General features: G+C 42.3%; 1 pseudogene; it reads right to left on the reverse strand.

Annotated features, from left to right (window-relative positions):
• Positions 1 to 2,861: 2,861 nt before the first annotated feature.
• On the reverse strand, positions 2,862 to 3,409 carry LOC130708377 (jupiter microtubule associated homolog 2-like; annotated as a pseudogene).
• Positions 3,410 to 5,365: the final 1,956 nt, after the last annotated feature.

Raw genomic sequence — 5,365 nt, forward strand, 5'->3', positions numbered from 1 at the left:
CAGGCTTTCAATGGCAGTTTCAAAGTCAACTCAGAGGCAAGTTCTTCAGGAAAACAAGTGGTGTTAAGAGAAAAAAGAAGCATTACCTTCAATTTATGGAAACTAAAAAGAACACTGCCACATTCCTGTCCATTCTGTTTGAAGCTAAGTCTTTGGTTTTCAAATGAAAAAAACCTTAAACCCATAAACTTTGAGAAGCTTAATTCGGGCATTTTCTGGTTTAAAAAAGAAAAAAAAACAAAAAGGCAAACCCCTTCAACCGATGAATATCTGTAAGGGAAGGAGCAGAGTTCAGGCACTCTGGAGGATGGATGTGGAGGAAACACGTGAACATGTCCGCCCGCTTGCCCGCACGCACACACACTGCACACGACCAACCCGCAAAGACTCAGTATGTGACTGCTAAGTTTAATTCAACGGCTACACCCACTCCTGCCTTGTAAAAATAACAGAATGCTCCTCTCAAAGTTACATCGCCATGTGAGCACTGGTTTGTTGTTTTTGATACAGCCTTACAAAAAGTTGGCACCAAATGCACATAAAAAAAGTTTTAAGGCTTAATAAAAATACAGATGAGTAATTTCTTAATGCAGGTTGGAGGTTGAGAAAAGGATGCCAAGAGTTAATGAAGCTTCCAAATACAGGCAGTCCCCAATGTACAGAGCATTTTCCAAATACAAATGGCCTCCCCCATCAGGTTCAAAGGAGCAAAAGCTTTTCTGCTTCTCCTCCCAGTGACCAGACTGCCCGGGGCTCTCTAAACCTATGCCCATGGCCCCAAGGAGGGAAAGGAAGAGGGAAGATGGGGACAAAAGTAAGGCGACATGGTCACTGCTGCCCAGAGGCTCTGGTCTGGTTGTTTTCCTCCTTCCCCCAGGCCTCTATCCCCAGCTCTGCCCCAGAAGTCCCTGCCAGGGGACAGATCTAGAAAGCTCTTCCCCTCATGTAACTGACGGTGAGACTGAAGCCCCGAGGGCCAGCAGCATGTCAGGGTCTTCTTGGCGATCCAATTTGGAATTCACAAATCATTTTCTTGTATATTAAAAAAAAAAAAGTTAGAAATAGCAGTTCATTTCTACCTTTGGAACATCTTACTGTAAGTTAAACAAGTTAGTTTGTTTAACTAAGTGTGTTTGAGCTTAAAAGCTAACCACCATTTATGACATTTTTTAATGTGGAAAAAAATGCTCTGAATTCCAGACAACTTTCCTATAAATGACTATTTGAAGGATGGAGGAGATAGGAAGCACTTGACAGACTCATGGAATCAGCGTCTCTTGGCTCCAAAGTCAGCAGGGGGACAGAAAGGCAAAGTGTCTTTGCTTGGCAAAGCACCGTGCGAACCCCCCAGCGCCGATGGAGGATGTGGAGCTTGGCAGGGAGCTCCTGCAGGCACTTGAGCATCTAGGCCACTAGGAGTGTGACTGCACTTTAACAATGATGAAGGCATTTTTAGCACCTGCATTAGCTTTGTAGGCACTCGTACCAGTAGCTCCAACCCAAACTGTTGGTTCCACGTGACTGCAGTACAGGAACCGAGACCATAGCCCTTTAGAGGCTCAATGGGAGAAACTTTCGCCTGACAGATTACAGCAGCACGATTCTTGCCAGCCCATTATCTTTGCTGGCAAATACCATGGAATGGGCCGGTTGAGATTTTACTGCCAAACTATTTAATCTCTGAGCCTAAGGTCTCTAAGGCTCGTCTGGAAACTGTGAATATGGTCCAGAGGTTCTGCAAAGCTTTATAAAGGGTGGCCTAAGAAAACTTTCCTTCCTGTTTGGTGTACCTGAGCAACAGACTTTTTTCTAGAAAGGTGTCAGAAACAGACCAGAGTCAACAGTTACTGATGTAAAGCTGGTACTTGAGAACAGCTCTTGAGCTATTATGACAGAATCCAAACCTAAGAACCCAAGGTTCTCAAGCCTCTCTTCTTCCCACTGTCAGCAGGAATATAAAGGAAGACACATGAAGGAGTTAAACAATCCCATTACCTGGGTATATCTGGGTAGTTTTAAAGTCCTGTAGAAGTTAGTGGCCTTGCAGAAAGGAAGTGTTGCTGGTGAAGGGAACTGTCCACATCACTGGTGAGGAGCAAAGGCCTAGACTTAAGGATGATGAGGAAAAAAGGAACAATTCACAAGCAAAACTGCCTGTAAAGAGCCCCAAACCAGTCTCTCCTGGATGAAAGGGAGAGATTTCTACATAAGATCTGGCCAAGGATTGAGAGGGCAGAAGGGGGCACCTCGGGAGATCAGGGTGCAAAATCTTTCCATAAAGCGTAAGACTGAGAACAACATTTTGGTTTTTTTGTTGACAGCTGCTGAGGAAAAGCAATGAAGATGCTTCAAGAAAATCTGTGGAACTGAAGCGAAAAACACTGAGGCCGAAGTCGCAGGAACGGAGACCGTGTCCATGAAGGGTAAACGGCGTCAGGACCTCAGGGATCTATCCAGATACCCGCCTCCCCACCCTGCTAGGGTTTCAGTGTGTCTTGCTCTTCTATCCCATAGCAACGGACGCGTGGTTTTTGGTTTTCTCTCAAAGGCTTTAAACTCTGCTACTGTATTATTGATTCCTAGATACCCAACTAGCCAACACACCGAGGACGCGAAGAGCCCACGCCTCAGGCGCACCTGGCCTGGCAGCGCCTCCCCGCCCACCCACCCGAGAGCTCCTCCCACCCACCCAAGAGCTCCTCCCACACCAGGCATCACGTTTCCTCCCCTGGTTTCCGGGAGGCGAGGTGTCCGGCTTCTCGTGATGGCAGTGGAGCCGGAACAGCAGCTTCAGGTGTCCCCCCAGCAGACCCTCTCCCCATCCCGCTCCTTCCGGCTAAAGAAACTACAATTTTGAAATCCTATCTCTCGAGTTTCCTGTCTGGCTCTGGGGGACGCAGCAGCGTCTCAGTAGAAGGATCCCAAGGCCTCGGGCGCAGCCTGGGCTCCCGGCTGCCGATGGCGGGCGCCGGCTGCTGGGCGCGGGCTGCTCCTCCCGGGCCACGTGGCGCGCCCGGCTCTTGTCTGGGGGAGGCGCTGGCCGCGGCTCTGAGGTCCGGTGTGTCCTCTCCCTCACACAGGAACACGTGGTCCTTGGGTTCGTTGGGTGTGCCATGGGTGAAGCAGCAGCGACTGGGGAGCCAAAAATGTCACTGGTCTTCCCACCAGCGGGGTTCAGACGCTGTCGAGTCTGCACAGGCGTGGATTCGTCAAATATACCACTTCCTTTCCCCTCACGGGGCTTGGTCCCTTTGGGTATGTTCTGAGGTTCTTCAGCGGGTCCAAAAATATTAGATGCCATCCTGTTAGGTCTGCGTGGAGGGGCGGCTGCTTCTGGACGATCGCTCGGCTCTCCTCCCGGGGGCCTCATAGCCCTGGAGCCGGCCCCGCCTCTCTCGCTCTCCGGCGCCCGGAACGTGTCGCCCGCCACCGGAGCCTCCCGCCCCTGTGGTTTTCATTTTAATTTGTGTGTCCCTGATCGCAAATGATTTTGAGTGCCTTTTCATGTGCTTTTTGTTCACTTGAATATCTTTTTTTTGGAAATTGCCTGTTGTAATAATTTATCCATTAAAAAAAATTAGACTATTCATAATTTTATTGTTTATTGTAGGAGTTTTTATATAACCTGAATATGTGTTTTTGTCATATAAATGTCATGAATATTTTTCCTTGCATTTGGTTTATCTCTTCATTTTTAAGGGAAATCTTTTCATGAGCAGAAAATTTCCAATTAATCCATTTCACTTCTGTTAAAAGTTGCGTGGTTTTGTTTTTTTGTTTTTGTCCTTACCAAGAAATCTTTGCTTACTCTAAGGTTATTAGGATATTACAGTATGGATCCTTTTAGAAGTTTTACGGTTCTGAATTTTCAATTTAGGCCTATGACTTATCTCAAATTAATCTTTGTGTATGGTTTGAAATTGGGGTCTACTTTCATATTTCATATAGATATTTAGTTGTTTAATCAACATTTGTCAGAAGAACCTTTCCCAATTTATTTATCAAATGGCTAGATATGTGAGTCTGTTTCTAGACTCTATTCTGTTCATGAATCTCTCTATCTTACACCAAAATCACACTTAGTTATGTAAATTTTGAAATCAGTTCGTGTAATTTCTTCAACTCTATTTTTTTTTCAAGATATTTTCTAGGTTCTTTGCATTTCCATAAGAATTTTAGAATTTTCTCACCAATTTCTACTAGAAATCCTTTTAGGATTTTATTATGGATTGTGTTGAATCCATGGGGCAAATTAGAGAAGGAACATCTTAAAAATATTGAACCTTCCAATACATAAAATGGTAAATCTATCCCTTTGGGTCTTCATTAATTCCTTTGGGCAATGTATTCTATTTTTCAATATACAGGTTGTGCATATATTTCATTGGATTTAATAAAGTACGTTGAAATGTTACTTTTAATGGTATTGTTTATTGCTAGTAGATAAAAATACAAATCATTTTTATATATTTATTTTGAATCCTGTGATCCTGATCAATTCACATATGAATTTTAGCCATTTTTTTGTAGACTACATAGAGTTTTATACATAATCATGGCATTTTCACATAAGGACAGTTTTACTTATTTTTAGATTTTAGGTTTTTAATTTATTTTTAAATATTTTTACTTTATTGCACTGGCTTGGGCATTCAATACAGTGCTAAATAGAAGTGGTAAAAGTGAATATCTTGACCTTTTTTCCTATCTCAGGAGAAAAGGGCTCAATATTTTATTAAGTGCCATGTCAGCATTAGACTTTTCTTAAATTCCCCTTCTTGGATTAAGGGGAAGTTTCTTTCTATTCTTAGTTTGATGTGTTGTTTTTTTAAAATCATGAATGGGTGTTGAATTTTGCCTTTTTTGGTTTTTGGTGTTTTTTGTCCTCTTAAGAAAGTCATATGGCTTTCTCTTTTATTCTGTTAATGTATTGGGTTACACTGATTTTTGAATGAAACACTAGACTAGATTTCTGGACTAAATTACATTTGCCATAGCATATTATCCTTTTTATACATAGATTGATTGAATTCATTAATATTTTGTTATGAATTTTTGCATCTGTGTTTGTGAGAGATATTGGTCTGATTTTTTTCTTATATTTCACCACAAAGTTATTCTGGTTTTATAAAATGTATTGGGAAGTGTTCTCTCTTCCACTAATTTCTGAAAGTTTGTGTATAATAGGTATTATTTCTTCCTTAAATACTTGGTAGAGTTCAACAGTGAAGCTATCTGAGTCCACGGTTCTTTGTGGGAAAAAAAGGATATTAATTTCCTTTACAGTTATTGGTATTTTGTGCTGTCTATTTTTTGTGTGTATGTGTCTGATGAAATTGTCCATTTACCTAAGTTGTCAAATTTA

Source organism: Balaenoptera acutorostrata, chromosome 1, assembly GCF_949987535.1.
Source record: "Balaenoptera acutorostrata chromosome 1, mBalAcu1.1, whole genome shotgun sequence".
Classification (NCBI taxonomy): domain Eukaryota; kingdom Metazoa; phylum Chordata; class Mammalia; order Artiodactyla; family Balaenopteridae; genus Balaenoptera; species Balaenoptera acutorostrata.